The sequence below is a fragment of the Microcebus murinus genome, chromosome 3 (genome assembly GCF_040939455.1).
Source record: "Microcebus murinus isolate Inina chromosome 3, M.murinus_Inina_mat1.0, whole genome shotgun sequence".
NCBI lineage: Eukaryota > Metazoa > Chordata > Mammalia > Primates > Cheirogaleidae > Microcebus > Microcebus murinus.
The window spans coordinates 38,312,199-38,328,808 of record NC_134106.1 but is presented as its reverse complement, the minus strand read 5'-3'; the positions used below and the strand labels follow the sequence as shown (position 1 = coordinate 38,328,808).

Here is a 16,610-nt window from a genome sequence, read left to right as displayed (position 1 = left end):
TCACCACAGGGCACCACTCACTGCCCTGACCACACCTTTAGCCTGCAGTCTGCTGTCAGTAATGCGCTACTGCCAATCCCCCTCTCTCCTAGTGACATCTGGTGACTTCTACAAGATCTCTTCAAATGCCACTCCTTCCTGTGCACCCCACCCCCATGCTTACCTTTCTCCTTCTCTTCTGTTCCGGGCATTTCCCTAGAAGGCACATCCTTAGCTAGTTAAGTCTCTCTCCCTGGCCTTCCGAGGGCAAGGGCTGAATCGCTTTATGTTTGCAGTCCCAGGAGCCAATGCAGAGTAGGTCCTCAATAAAGGCTTGTTGAGTGAACCATCATGAGCCCCTTGGAATAATAATCCCCTTCATTTCTGCAGCATTTATCAAAGCTCTTTCGAAGCTTTGTCCCATTTTATGGGACACCATACACTCTGTATGAGTAGGCGATGAGGCCCTTTTCTTACTACGGGGGCCCATTCACTGTCTGTGCCAAACGTATCTTGCTCTTGCTCTGTAAGCCTGTCTTGCCCTTCCTCAGTAAACTTCATTTCATGCTTGCTTTGCAAAAAAAAAAAAAAGGTAGGTGATGACCCGCTGCATGTGTAGGGAAGTGGACAAAGGCCATGTGACTTACTCTAGATCAGCGGTCCCCAACCTTTTTGGCACAAGGGACTGTTTTCATGGAAGACAATTTTTCCATGGACTGGGGTGGTAGGGGATGGTTTGGGCATGATTCAAGTGCATTACATTTATCGTGCACTTTATTTCTAATGTTATTACTACATCGTAATATATAATGAAATAATTTTATAAAACTCACCATAGGTTGGGGGCCCCTGCTCTAGATCACACACACCAGGTGGCAGCGGGGCTGGGGCACAGTCCTAATGTCCTTTCTCCTAGTCCAGTGCTTGCCGTTAACTTCAGAGCACTCACACCTGGAGTTAGAAAAACCAAATTTCTCAGAATAAATCTTAAGGTCTAAGTTGAGAACACACCTGTTTTGTGCAAGCTTTTAAAAGCGCATGTTCATATAGGAGGTAACACAGCCTTGCAGTTAGAGATTCAAGAAGCATTGCTGCACACCTGCTGTATACTGAACTAGCATCTAGGAAACACCAAAGATCGTAAGTCTCTGCTCTGTAGCATTCACAATTATTGGGGGGAAAAGGACCCAGAGAAACCCAGGAAATGGAGAAAGGGTGTCGATTCAAGGCACGGTTAGGTAAGTGCAGAAGCTCTGGGTGGAGCAAGGTATTCTAGAAAGGACTTGGAGGGGGCCCCAGGCAGCCACTCCCACACAGAAGAGGATGAGCAGAGGAGTGGGGAGGAGGCTGGACAGGCAGGTGCAGAGGACTCGAGGCAGCCCCTGCTGGCTGGGGGAGGAGCCTGGCGGGCCACCTGTGGGAGTGCTGCCCGGAGTCTTCCTGGACGGCTCACCCACAAGTCAGCATTTCTGTTCCTCAGTTGCTGGGAGCAGTTTTGAGGAAAACAAACTTAATCTCTGCACAGAAAGGCTGCCTCTCGCCAGGGGATTCTAAGAGGGTAGGCTTTGCCTTTCCCACTCCCAGCAGAGGCGCCAGCCTGTCCCTGGTGGACTTCTAAGGTTGTAAGGAGGTTTCTGAAGGACTCAGCACATGGAGGCCTCACGGGGAAGCAGGTGTAGCGGGGACTCCTTTCTATTCTTTCTTTCGGAGTCTTTCTTTGGTAGCACAGGGCTGGTTCGGGGACCCAGGCAGCGCTCTGCTTCTTTTCGCCCTGTCCTTAGGCAGCACTCCTGTGTTTAAGCGGATCTTTCCCCTCTGAGACCTGGTTGGTGGGGAGCAGCTCACACACGAGCATTTCTGGCTCAGCCCGCTGGCCTCACCGCAGGGCCTGGGCTGTTCACGGGCCTACGGAGTCCCAGGTCCCTCCTCATGGGGCGACACAGAAGCTAGCCCACACCCATGAAAACATTTACTGTATTCCAACAGAGTTTCTGGGGAAAGGGTCCCCACCTCTTTTCATGACTCTGCTTAAAGGCTGCCAGCCCTTGTTTAGCTCCGCCCTGGGTCTACCCTCCTACCGCAACACAAGCCGGTTCTCTGTGGTCTGATCCTCCGGCCACTGAGCGAGGAGCGCCAGGCCATACACCCACGTATTGGGGGTCAGCAGGTCGGGGGGGGGGGAAGAAGAGACAGCAGAAGGGGGAAATCCCTACAGCCCCCGTGAAACCAACAGGCAGAAGTGTGGCAGATGCGAGAACAGCCATGACAGCCACCACTGAGTGGGCACCCACTCTGTACTGGACACCCTTTGTGGGCTTTATAAACATCTCACCTCATCAGTGTAGGTGTTGCCATCTTTACGAACGAGGACATTGGAATTCACAGATGAGGTTACTTGCCTGCTGTCATAGTAGTCAAGGGCAAAGCTCACATCTAAACAGAGGCTTATGATTTCAACCTTATAATTGTAATCTCTTCAAACCACATTGCAGAGTATCTGCTATGTGCCAGGCACCGTTCTAGACACTGAGAACATGCAGGATATAAACACGTGGAAAGATGCCTCTGCCTCACTCATTCCAGAGTTATTCACAGAATCACAGCTGCCGTGGAGACTGAGGCAACCATGCACAGATGAGTAAGAGAGGCCCAGAGATGCCGAGTGACATGCTCTTGGTCACTCAGGAAATGGAAAGGCTCTGCGTGCTATGTCTCCCGTCTTTGGAAGTGAGCCTTTCTTAGGCAGTTAAGAGAATCTTCATTTTCTGGAAGTCCTCCTCACTGCTCTGGAGGGGTTTTCCTTGCCTACCCCGGTGGGTGAGCCCCTGGCGTTCAGAGTTGTAGGGGTGTCTGCCACTTGTAGAGGGGGTATGCTTCTGGTCCTGGCCTTCACCTTCGGGAAGTATGTAAATGCCGGATATTCCTGGGTTTTTTTAACGCATGGTATTTATGAGGTCTTTTCCCCCAGGGGCTGCCCCACGTTGTGAAATGTGGATATGGCAAGCATTTCTAACGCAGTAAGTACAACCAGATGTGTGGATGGAGCTGAGGAGACACAGCAAGCTTTTGTGAGGGCTGCACAGCCTGGAGACTCAGGCTATTTCTCTGCTCTCTGGGGAAATGAGTTTATGACTGGCAAGAAACCACAGCCCAAGGTGTCCCCTGAACACCAGTTCCATGTTTCCCCTGCCAGATGGGGCCCTGGTCCTGCACCCTCCCACCCAGCTCTCAGTGCCAGCAGATGGTAGCCAGGCGCCGACACTCTTCTCTCTCATCTCGCTCCAACAGTCGTGCCCGTGATACTGACGAGGGGGCTGGGGCTCAGTTTGGTTAAGTAACCTGGCCGGGGCCACACAGTAAGCAGCAGGCGGGTTGAGATGCAAACCAGGACAGTAGGACTGCAAAGCCCATTTTCCTTCAGGCCACCACATTGTGTCTCTAGCCTCCTTCCCTCAGAGCTTGCTGGCCAGGGGCAGGAGGTCTGCAGGGCTCCAGCAAAGAAGGAAGGCTCTGTCCTATGCCACAGGCAACGAAAAAGACCTCCTAGCAGTATGGTCATGGCCAGCGGTGAGGTTTCAGAGGAGAAAAAGTAGTACTGGTCCTTGAGGAATTCAAAATGCATCAGACAAGTTGTGAATGACACGTGTCAATATACAATCCTGGGGCCGGGCGCGGTTGCTCACGCCTGTAATCCTAGCACTCTGGGAGGCCGAGGCGGGTGGATCACTCAAGGTCAGGAGTTCAAAACCAGCCTGAAGAAGAATGAGACACTGTCTCTATTAAAAATAGAAAGAAACTCAAGCAGAACCTTGGAGGTAAAAAAAAAAAATAAATAAAAAAGAAAAGAAAAAAAAATAGAAAGAAATTAATTGACCAACTAAAAATATATAGAAAAAAGTAGCCGGGCATGGTGGCGCATGCCTGTAGTCCCAGCTACTTGGGAGGCTGAGGCAGGAGGATAGCTTGAGCCCAGGAGTTTGAGGTTGCTGTGAGCTAGGCTGATGCCAGGGCACTCTAGCCCAGGCAAGAGAGTGATACTCTGTCTCAAAAAAAAAAAAAAAAATATATATATATATATATACACACACAATCCTGGAGAAACAAAACAAGTGGTGGATGCTTTAAGAGTTCTGGACTTGACCTGGAGTAACTGGGAAAGCATTCAGGATAGAGGGATTTAAGCTGTACCTGGAAGGATGGGAGGGATTTGGAGAAGCAGAGGGGTATGAGAAGCACATGAAGCTAACGGTATGTAAAAAGAGCAGGAGCACAGAGAGAAATTCAAGAGGTGGGGTTGGAGAGATGAGAAATAACATTTGCTCAGCACCTAATGTGTGCATGGTGCCGGGGGCTCCTGATTATCTCATTTATTTAAATCAGGTATATTTAGTTTTAAATGTACATTTTAAGTGTATAGTTCAATGAGTTTTGATAGATATATATACCTGTGTAATCCTCACTACAATCAAAATATAGTCGGCCCACTGTATATGCAGTTTTGCGTGTGTGAATTCAACCAACCTTAGACTCTAAAAAGTGTGGGGAAAAAACCACAATAGAAAATAATAATACAATACACTAAAAAATACAAATTTTAAGAACGACATGTATATCAATTCCAGGAGTTTCTTAAAAAAGAAAAAGAAAAAAAAAAAAAAGAACGACATGCCTAACAACTACTTACATAGCATTTATACTGTATTAGGTATTGTAAGTAATCTAGAGATGATTTAAAGTATACTGGAGGTTGTGTGTAGGTTCTATGAAAATACTATGCCATCTTATACAAGGAACTTGAGCATCACTGGATTTTGGTATATGCTGGGGTCCTGGAACCAGTCCCCACTCAGATACCGAGGGACAACTGTATACATTTCCATCATCCTCAAATTCCATCATTATCATTCTCATGTTCTTTTGTGGTCACCCACTCCCTCACTCCACCCAACCAAGCATCGATCTACTTTTTATCGCTATAGATTAGGTTTGTCTTTTCTAGACTTCACATAAATAAAATCATACAGTAAGTGGCCTTTTATATTTGGCAACTTTGGCTCAGCATGTTTCTGAAACGTTGTCACATGTATCAGTGGTTCTTCCCTCAAACACTGCTTAGCTGCATCTCACACGCTTTATCATGTTGTATTTTCATTTTCATGTGTTTCCAATATGTTTCAGTTAAGAGCATCACTGACATGCTGGCGGTTTCCCTGGGCTGGGGCGGGGGCTTTGGAAGAAGGACTATTGTAGCCGGGCTGGTTTAGGCTCAGCAAGCCTGAAGGCAGGAGATTAGGTGTGTTGATTCCCTGAGCTTCAGTTTTAGTTTTGGAATTAATTAATGTGATTGATAAACTATGGTTATTCTTCGCCAGGGTATAAAGAAGTATAAAGCAGGGCTGTCCAACAGAAATATGGTATAAGCCACATATGTATAATAATCATAAATTTTCTTATAGTCACATTAACAATTTAAAAAGAAACAAGTGAAATTAATTTCATTAATATAGTGTATTTAACCTGATAGATAAAAAATATTCTAATTTTAACATATAATCAATATACAAAAATAATTAATGAGGTATTTTACCTTCTTATTTTTGCCATCAGTCTTCAGGATGCAGCGTGTATTTTGCACTCACAGCACATCTCAATCTGGACTGGCCACACTACAAGGACTTGAGAGCCACATGTGGCTAGTGGCTGCCATGTTGGATGACGCAGGTTTCTGGAACTGTCCTCGACTAGCAGCCAATAGACCTGCCCTTGATGAGCAGATGAGGCTCAGAAACAGAGATTCTCCCTTGAGCTGGCTCAGGAAAGGGGGTTCCGTGCAAGGATCTACGTGGAAGGGATGGTGACTCAGAACAGGAGCCCTGGCCCAGCTGGCCCTCGTGGGAGCTGGGGCTGCCAGGGGAAAGCCCTCCCAAGCCAGGGCCACACTCCCATCTTTCCAGGAACCTGCAGCCCATGTCGCTGCCCTCTGAGTGTCTGCTCTATCCTCCAGTCTCTGCCCCTGGCTCCTCCACGCCCTCAGCCTGCACCCAAACATCACGGGATCGCCTGCTTTGCTTCGCCCCTCCCCTTCCTGCACCACAATCCTTCAAATAGCACAGCCTCTCAGTTTCCCAAACTTACGGCCTGAAGGAGGAATCTTGGATGCCCAGAGCATCTTTCTCACCAGGCCACAGCTCAGGGGCCTTGGGAGAGGCCCTACTTAAGTCGCAGCCCACCCTGATTTAGCCGACATGGGAGGAGGGGCAGATTCCACGGGGGCAGGAGGGTGAAATAAGATTGGCCCCACATCTGACATGCAGGAACGGGAACAGGGGAGGCAAAAGCCACTCTTGAGGGTTCAGAGACAGCCCTCCCACAATACTCTGTCCAAAGGGAAGAGAAGTGTTTCCTCTAAAGGCTGGGTTAGTTCAGCGGCAACTGGAATGTTAGGGAATCCACAGAGAAACAGGTTCCCTGCGGCAACAGCTAGACTCAGACTCGAGGGTTTGAAAAGGAGCTCAGAGACATTAATTCCCATGACACCGTTATCCTCTTGGGGACCTGGGCACAACAGCATAGCATTCATAATGGGCTCTTGTTAAAGGTCTTCATTTCTGTCTGATTCCAGCAGAAGAGCTTCATATTTATATTTTTGAGCCCTCACTTTCCTGGGAGGAAGATGGGAAGGTCAGATGAAATGCTGGTGAAGAAAGGCCGTAACTTCCCAGAGGTGTTGAACATGACAAAGAGGAAGCTGTCCCCCCAGTAGAAACTGAGAGGACAGTTTCCTCTTTGCCTCCAACTGGGAGACCTCAGGCCACCTCTGGGATTCTGAGTTTCCCTCCACATGGGGACTGAGCACTGGGGCCAGGACTGGAAGGATTTGGATTCCGCCATGGCTGGGGCAGGGCCCTGCTTCTGCCTCCATGGCCTGCAGTGCCAGGAAGGCTTGGAGCTGCTCCCTGGCCTGTGACCACCCTGGGAAACAACAAGCTAAGGGCTCAGAGCCACAGCATCGGCACGGCTGGAAGGGCCACAGAACCCTGCCAGAGCCCAGCCTGACAGCCACAGAGCAGCCACCTCACCCAAGGTCGGGGAAGCAGGAAGCCCAGCCCTGTTCACACAGCCGCAGAGAGACCACACTTTATTAGTGTTGCTTTCATCGTATTAACACAAGGAATAACAAGTGCTTTCAACATCCTAAATCACACATCTGGGAGCTGCAGGAGGCTATAAAGACGCAAACCCTGCAAAGAGCTGGCCACTTGTCCAGGCTTTAAGAGGTTCAGATGGACTTCAGATCTGTCTCACTTGATTTCTGGGCTCAGCCCCACCTCACCAGGTCACCCAGCCTCACTCAAGTCCAGACACCGTGGTCCTGATTGCTCAGGCAGCAGCCAAGTTCCAATGTTCCATCCAAACGCTGCCATCTCCAGAACCACTTGAAAGAACTAGGACTTGGAACTCTCCTTGGTAGACAGAGCTGTCCGTGAGAAAGACTGAAAGCCTGGCCAGCCGCAGTGGGGCGCAGAGGACAGGTTCGGGCAGAAAAGACCCTTGCATCTCAGCGTGGGCCTTCTACCCCCAGGGGGACAGCCCAGACCCTCTTGGAATAGCGCTGACTCTGCCTGCAGAGGGCTGGCACCCTTGGGGTCTGTGAATTCCATTTGCGGTGGCCACAGCAGTGAAGCCACGCTGCACAGGCTCTATGCGCTCCCTCGCCATGTGCTTATCGAGTGATGCCATTTGCAGCTGGTCGCCACGGGCACCTTAGCCAGGTTAGGATTCTCAGGTGGGAATCCTAACCCCTGCCTTGCTTACTGCACAGGGCTGTTCCATCAGTACAAAATGGAAGAGCTATGTGAATGGCTGGGTGCCGAAAAATGTAATGATGGCACTTGTTGAAATGCCATCTAACCTGCAGAACATATTTTATGGCCCATAAAAATGTAGTTTCCTCTGTGGAATAAGGACAATGCAAATTCCAGGGCAAAATGTGAAACAAGAAATATTGGGCCAACAGCAAGGCAGTAAATGGCATTTCCAATTCCATTCCTTAAAAACCTTGGCTGAGCTGCTGGGGTGAACGTGGACCATTGGCACAGGTCCCTTTGCTGAGAGAGGCGGGTTCCCAGCCCTGGGTCCTCCCCACCACCGTGACATCCACTGTCCCCCACACCCCACCCAACTCCTGCCTCTCACCTTCTGTGCTGGGCTCCTGCCGCTGCCCCTCGCCTGAAACTCCACCTGCCAGCCACACCCAAGTGTCTCCCTGCTCCTCCCACACAGACCCCTGAGCCTGGGGCTCCCATAGAGAGCTCCCCTGGCTTGAATGCCTGGAACCTTAGGATAGATTGCCTTTTGTCTCAGTGTGCCCCCCAAAGCAATCCCTGAGACAAGGACTCGGGCGCAAGTCACTTATTTGGGAGCTGCTTCCTGGCAGCAGGGAGAGGGAGCGAGAAAGAGAGCAGAGAGCGGGGAGGGGAGGACAGCTGCAAAGGGCTGTGTTCTGGCTCTGGGCAATGGGCGGGGCGGCTGAGAGACCATCCTGTCAGGGGCCACCTCGGAATCACCCCACCTAGGGCAAGGAGGCTGAAGCAGCCAGGAAGCCGGGGTATTTCCACCCACTGTGGTCCCTCATTGTTAGAGGGGGCCCCTGGAAGGCACAGACTCCCTCAGACTCTCAGTCTAAATTGCTGTGGACAGACAGGGCTAGAGAAAGCCTCCAGGCAGAGTCACAGGTGCTGGGGTGGGAAGCCACCTGCATATACAGGAACTGTCCTCGAGCCTGCAGGTGAGCTCCGCTGGCCAAAGGAATGTGCAGGGGACACAGACAATGCCACATGGATCAAGGCTCCCAGAGGAGTGTCAGAAAGCAGCAGGGTGGCTCTCCCTGCAGGCCCCAAAGTCATCAATGGTGACACAGGTGGAAGCTGCAGGGTGGTGCGGAGTCAAGAGACCCGAATGGGAATCCGGCTCTGCCCCCTGAGCAAAGCCTTCCTCTCTGGCTCAGATGGGGGACTCACGCCTCTCCCACAGGATTGCTGTGAGCCCTGAAGGAGGAAATGGGGGAAATGCAGGAGAGGATGCTAGAAACAAACACAAGTGACCCTTGAGAATAAGCACATCCCCAACACCTGAAACAGGCAGCAGGATGCCTGCTCCCCCCCCACGCCACACTCGCCCCAGCCCTGGACTCCACTCCCACACCGGACAGGCATTCTGAAACCGCACTGCTGCGTGCGTTCTGAGATAAATGACGCGGGCCAAGATGTGTGTTATTCAGTGCATTTACCACGCACCAGCTACTCGTGCTCTTGACCAACCATTATGGAAAATTCAGCATTAGTAAGAGCTGGTGTGGCTCCACGGCGCACCCCGTGGATTGCCCACCTCGCTGGCATCTCACATGCCCGCCTTCAGCTCCTTCTGTGTCTTCAATCTCTCCCCGATTCCTGCCTGCACATCCTGTGCACTCCCAACAGGGAGACTTCGATAAGATGTGATTTCACCATGTCATTTCCTTGCTGAAACGCAAGGGAGTTTTCTTTCTTTTCTTATTGTGTTAGATACCTATTGAGTTGCCTTCCCAGGCAGATTTTGTGGAAACTGCCTTCTCCCAACTCGTTTGGTAAAAGCAATTGGTTGTGGTGACTATTCTAAGTTACAGTGCATTGTTACAGTTATGGTTAACTGTTTCAGGGGTGGGCCAATAGGCAGACATTTAGAATATGGACTGAGCAAGAGAGAAGGTAGGCGTGTCTAGGTGGCTGGATGTGTAACATACTCAAGAGCTGGAAAGCAGCGGAGAGTAAACATTTCTACCCTGCTTCCCATTCCACACTGGGACACTAGCGCCACCCCCCCCCCCCCCCAATGCAGGACTTGCAGAGTAGTGGGACCAAACTTGCTCCACCAATATAAACAGAGCAAAATAAATGACTAAGGAACCTTAGAACCAGCTTCCTCCTACTGACCCAAACCCCTCCCCTGGGTAGTCAGGGACAAAACTATCTGCTGGGTTTTTGCACAATCGATGTCTATCTGCTAAAACATAACACCATTTACAATAACATAAAAACCACAAGAAAAACAGGAAACTACAAAACATCGTTGGGAGGAGAAAAGAGAAGACTTAAATAAATGCATGATATATAGTCATGCTCCAGATAGGACATGTCGTTCAATGGTGGAACACATACAGGACGGTGGGCCCATAAAGTTATAGTACCATATTTTTGCTGTATCTTTTCTATATGTAGATCTGTTTAGGTACACAAATACTTAAAATTGTGCTGCAAATGCCTACAGTTTTTGATATAGTACATGCTGTAGAGGTTTGTAGACTAGGAGCAGGAGTCTATACTGGATAGCCTAGGCGTGCGGTAGCCTTTACCATGGAGGTTTGTGTAAGTTCAATCCGTGATGTTTGCACAACAATGAAATAGCCTAATGATGCATTTCTCAGAACGTGTCTCCATTGTTAAGTGACACCTATGTTTTTTTCATTCATTTACTTTCAACCGGTAGTTGCCTTTATATTTAAAGTGTATCTCTTGAATACAGTTTATAGTTGGCTCTTGCTTTTTAAAAAAATCCATTCTGACAATTCCTGCCTTTAATTGCAGTGTTTACTCCATTTATATTAGTGAAAGGTTTATGTTTTATTATTTCCTACTTGTTTCTTTGGGTTTTTCTTCCATAGTCTCTTTTTTCTACATTTCCTATTAGCCTTTTAGCTAAACTTCTTTGTATTATTATTTTATTTTTAATGGGTGCTCTGGGAATCATAATATACATCTTTAACTTGTCACAGTCTAAATTCAGTCAATACTATTACCGAATATAAGGTGTATTTTTCAGGGTTCTCCAGAGAAACAAAACCGATTAGATATATACAGAGAGAAAGAGATTTCCTTTGAAGGACTGGCTCACGTGATTATAGGCCATGAAGTCCCACAATCTGCCGTCTGAAAGCCGGGGGGTATATTTCCAGTCTGAACCTAGTGGTCCGAGAAGCAGCAGAGCCAATGGTAGAAGTCCTAGCATGAGTCCTACGGCCGGAGAACTGGGGATGGTATTAATGTAAGTCCCCATCCAAGTTGGAAGGCCTGAGAATTGGGAGCTCTGATGTCTGAGGTCAGGAGAAGATGGGCGTCCCAGCTCACATGGACAACAAATTCGCATTTTCCCTGCGCTTTTGTTCTAGTCAGGCCCCCAACAGACTGGATGATAGTTCACACCGGTGAGAGATCTTCTTTACTCAGTCTACTGATTTCAAATGCTAATCTCTTCCAGAAACACCCTCACAGACACACCCAGAAAGAATGTTCTACCAGCTATCTGGTCATCCCTTGGTCTAGTCGAGCTGACGGATGAAATTCACCCTCACAACATGTAAAGACCTTGCAACTGAGGTGTAGGTCCGGATTCCCTACTCTTATGTTATAATTGCTATATGTTTTATATCTATATACATGATAAACCTTATAGGACAATGTTAATATTTTTACTTTAAACAATCAAGTAAGTTATAAAGAAATTAAGAGAAAAAAGAAAATAATGTTTTTAATATTTATTCAGATATTTACCATTCTCAGTGCTCTTCATTCCTTCCCGATGATTTGAATTTTATTCTGATATCATTTTCCTTCCATCTGAAAAAACTATCTGTAGCACATCCTTGTGAAGGTCTGCTGGAGACAAATTCTTAGGTTTTTTTTTTTTTTTTTTTTTAACTGAAGATGTCTTTATTTTACCTTCATTCCTAAATATTTTTGCCAGATATGGAATTCTGGGTTAACGTATTTCCTTTTAGTACTTTAAAAATATTGTTCTACTCCCTCCTGGCCCTCATGGTTTCTGATGAGAAGATAGCCATTGTTGTTCCCTTGTAGGTAATATGTTATTTGCTTTTTCTTGCTATTCTGCAAGGTTTGTCTCTTTATATTTGCCTTTCAGTAGTTTGACTATAATGTGCTTCAGCACATCCTGCCTAGTATTTTTGGAAAATTTTGAATTATAGATTTAGAATGTTTGATATTATTTAACAGATCTCTGAGGCACTGTGTATTTTTTTTTAATTTTTAAAAATCCCTGTTCTTCATATTAATTTCTATGACTCTGTCTTCAAGTTCACTTATTTTTTTCCTCTGTCATCTCCATTGTGTTGTTAAATTTACTTGGTGGTTTTTTTTAAAATTTCAAATATGACATTTTTTGGTTTTAGTTTTTTTTGTTTCTATTCACCTGCTGAAATTTCCTATTTTGATTCATTGTGAGGGTATTTTATTTTATTTCACTGAGGATAGTTATGATAATAGCTGCTTTAAAATTCCTGTCTGTTGATTGCACATCCAGTTTATCTCAAGTTTGTTCTCAGTCGATATTCTTTTCTCTCAAGAATGTGCTTCTTTTTCTTGGTTTTATGTATGTGAAGAACTTCTGGATTATATTCTGGACATTATGAATGTTAAGTCATGAAAACACTGGATTATCAGTTATGCTATTTTTCCCTGAAGAGTATTGTTTTTCTCTTTCTTTTTTAACTCCTTTTTTTTTTTAAGCAGGTAAATATCTTTGTTGGACTCAAACCGCAAATTTTTGGCTAGCATCTCCCATCTCAATTCAGACATTTTGTCCTTGGCTGAGCTGCTTTGAGTCTGCTTCACACATGTGTGACTTAGGGGTCAATAAAGACATGGAAAGGCAGGATTTAGGGATCCCCTCTCAAGTCCCCTTTTCTTCTGGGATTCCCCCTGCAGCGCCTGTGTTCCCGTGTTCAGTATCCTGGCTCCCCAGAAGGACGGAAGCTGTTCCCCAGCCCTGCCACGGTCCCTGCACTGGCCTGACTGCCTGGGCCCAGTCCAAACGCGGTGGAAACGAGGCTCGTTTCACACAACTCCACTCCTCCAAGCACAGACTCCCCACCAGGGCTGCCTGCTCCTCCTCGCTCTCCAGTGCCTTCAGAAAGTGGTGGTTTTGTTTCATTTAGTTTATTCTGTTCTGAGTTTATAGTTTTTAGCTGCAGGAGGGTTGGTCTGGGAGAGTCTTTCTTAGGCAATACCAGAAGTGGAAGTTCTTGAGTTTAAATTTTAGCCTCACCAACTTCTAGTTTTGTGATGTCGGATAAGCTGGTTCACTTCTTCAAGCTTCAGTTTATACATCTGTAAACTAGCATCAGAGCTCTACCAGGTAGGGTTGTTATGAGGATGAAAATAGGTAACGTACGTATCTGGTGCAGAGCAATAAAGGGCAGCTATTCTTGCACTCTCTATGCTGCCACACGATGGCAATTCAGTGCAGCTTAGTTACCATCTTCAGGCTAATTAGATGCTCATCTATCGAGCAGCTCCTCTGTGCCCAGCATGAGCGATGAAGATGATAGGAAAGACCTTGTTCTCAGGGAGCTCACATCCTGAAACTCACGTGAGAGCAGCACAGGGCTTTGGGAAACACAGATGAGTCCAGAGAAGAGGCAGGAAACTCACAAACAAGTACATACTTTTCCTCAAGAACTTCACAAACCTCCTTTTTGTGCTTCAGCAGGCAACTTTACCACAATGATTTCAAGAACAGGCTCATGTAGTATGAACTCGTCAGTTTTATAGTCTGGCAGCAAATAGCGTGTGCTGGACGGACTTCTCAGACACACTTTCCCGCACCTCTTCTGTTTCCTAGTCCTAGTGACAGGCCTCTGCTGGGACCCGCCTATAGCCCCACTGGGCAGCGTCGAACATCAGGGACACCTGAGAAACCTACAGAAACGGGAAACTCCAACATATTCAGCTTCACACCAGCACTTACTGCCAGTCTCCAGGGTTTACGAATACCCTTCTTACCCTCAGAGCCCAGAACATACTTGGAAAGAGCCAAAGTTATTCCCTATTTTATCTCCTGGGAGTCGTACTTAGCCAGGGTGGGCTCTCAGCAGGTGGCCCTCATTTCCATGATTTGAGAGCATCAGGAGGGCTACTTCTTCCTCCCCTACATATCTTTCCACTGGCCTAAAGTCGAGTTACTAATGGGTTAGAACACAAAGGCGTAGCATTGCCATAGCGGCTCTATTCATTAATTCAACAGCGTTTTAGTACTTGCGTTTTAGGCGCTAGGCATTGTGGTTGGCATATAATTTGCCTGAAAAGTCACTCTTTAGACCTTTCCCATTTGTTGGAGATGTTTTGGCCAGAAGGAAAGATGTTAAAATAAGAAAATAAAACAAGACAAAAAGGGTCCTTCCAGAAGGGCTGGGGGAGGAGGGGACAGGGGAGCCATTCGTTCAACTCCAGCACTTACCGGTGCCCACTGTGTCTCAGGCACTGTGGCAGGTGCTGGTGATACAAAGATGAGTAAGATGTCCTTGCTCTTCAGTAAGTCACAGTCAAGTGAAGGGTATGACGTGAAAAATAAATGGGTTAGAATGCAAACAAAAAATAAAAGGAAAAGTTACAGTGGAGGTATGTAAAGAATACTGAGGGACTGGGGTATCGGAGGAAACAACAGGAAAGAAGTAACAGGGCCTGGAGGGCTGAGGCAGATGGGGGGGTTGGACAGTCTGTGGAGAAAGAGGAACAGAAGCACAAAGACACGGGGTTGAGAAGGGGAGTGGTGCGTTCGGAGCCTGTGCGAATTCCGGAGCGGCTAGAGCAGAGAGCATGGCTGGGAGGGTGGCCAGGCCTCGTGCGTCTGACTGAGGACTCGGACTGCATTTTGAGACACTGGGAGTCAGTGTAGCAGTGACCTGTGGAAGTGACATTTGGGAGATGTGGTGAGAGGGGCAGGCTGAGCGAAAGGCAGCCCGTGTAACCAGGGCAGGGCAAAGAGAGGAGAGAAGGGAAGAAAACTGAAGGTGGCCTCTGCTCGCCTTCCAGCCAAGCCCGGGGCTGGCCCTCCACCTGGGTGCCCGAAAGGAAGTCTTGTTTCTCCTGAAGAATTTTAGGGTGCTATATTTGCTTGTTATTGTTTCATATAAAAAGCTTTGCCTAAAATAGAGTTTTTAAATCACCATTTAATCTACTTCTCAGGACCCAAAATATCCAGTGTGCTAGACACTGCACAGAACCTGGGATCTGGGATGTAAGAAGAGAAAGTGACCTTAGGGATCCTATAGGGACTCCTTATCTCATGGGAGGTCTTTCAGGAAAGGTGTGACCCTGCTCCGGTTCCCTACAAACAGATCCCGCGCAATCAGACCTCAGCCCTCCTCAGGGCACTGGCTGGAGGGCGAAAGGCTTGAGCCGAATAGATGGGATCAAAGCTAAGACACCAGGTACTACCAAGACAGTGGCTACCAACCTTTCAGATAGCATATTTTTAAAGTTACAAATGGAATGTTTTCTACTCTTACCAAGAATTATTCATATTTCTGATTAATATTATTAAGGCCAAAACAATAATGCTGGGAGCAGGGGTGGGAAGCTGAAGATCAGTCCTGGAGGTCATGTTTGAAATCAGCTCTATCCCAACCACAATCAGCTTTGGGGAGCCGGGCACTAAAGTTGACAGCTGTGTGATATGTAAGTTGCAGCCAGTGCCCACGGTCATCAGCAAATTAGTTAATTCCATCTGCTTATGGGTCACCCTACTATTCTGAGCATATAATATGTATCTCAAAATGGGCAAAAATTACATTGGGATTAGTGGAAAAAACAAATAATTTTGCCGTTATAAAATTTGTTGGCAACAAAGATTTTCATTAGAGGAAAATAGCTATATTTAGAATAAGCCAACAGGTTGAAAACACGAGTTGCTAATAATTGATGGACAGTGTACCATTGATATAGGTAAGTAATTAAGACATATATACACATATACACAGAGATAAACATACACACAAATATAAATATATATATATATATAATCATATATATTTTTTCCGGCCCTGGATGAGAGAATGTCACAGGTTGGAGTCTCCAGAAGCAGACAGACACTGAGGCAGAATTTGGGGTGTTAGATATAATCAGGGCTCAACACCTATGAGGAGAAGAGGAAGAAAGTAGAACGGGGAAGAAACTGAATGGCAGCGAGGCCCTGGCCAGTCCAGCAGGGAGCTCTGTCGTGAATGTCGTCCTGCAGAGCTGTGTGCAATGGCTGTGGCTTCATATGCCTGCCTCTCTGTGACAGGACGCAAGCTGTCCAGGGAAGGGTGTGGCTTTGAGCAAGACAGCCCTTGGCAGGCAGGCTGGCTGCTGCCCACGCTTCCTGCAGATGGGTGGCAAGTCCTTTTTGGGAAGAAGATCTACGCTGTGCATCTCCACGTCCGCCGCAGACACGAGTGCCCTAATACTCTTGCTCATTTCACCCCCATAACCTGTTTAGGCAGATGGTAACTCACCCTGGAGTTTCCCTCCCACCTCTGCTGCCTCCCCCATTTCTCTTGGTTCACTTTTGCTCCTCCTTGCTAAACTAAAGGCAATTTGAGGGGAGGAGAATGAAGAAGAAAAGAACTACTTCCATCCTTTTCTTCATCTCTCCAGCTCTGGGTATGGCTGTCTGCAAATGTCACGACCTCCACCCCCTCGAGCTTAGCTCCAGCTTCCAGCTTCAGAGCCTGAGTCCCAACCATTGTGCTCCTGGAGCAGCCCTTCCATTCTGCCTCTATATATTCCTACTTATCCTTCAAGGCCTTCTTAAATCTC

The 16,610-nt window shown here is 47.3% G+C and overlaps 1 long non-coding RNA gene across 1 annotated transcript in view; it reads right to left on the bottom strand.

The window, feature by feature from the left end:
• The window catches only part of LOC105866452 (uncharacterized), a 39,936-nt gene extending 33,011 nt beyond the window's left edge, over nt 1-6,925 (bottom strand). Inside the window, exon 1 of the long non-coding RNA XR_012918551.1 lies at nt 5,567-6,925. This is a non-coding gene — a long non-coding RNA (uncharacterized LOC105866452). The remainder of the gene's footprint in view (nt 1-5,566) is intronic.
• Nucleotides 6,926-16,610: the final 9,685 nt, after the last annotated feature.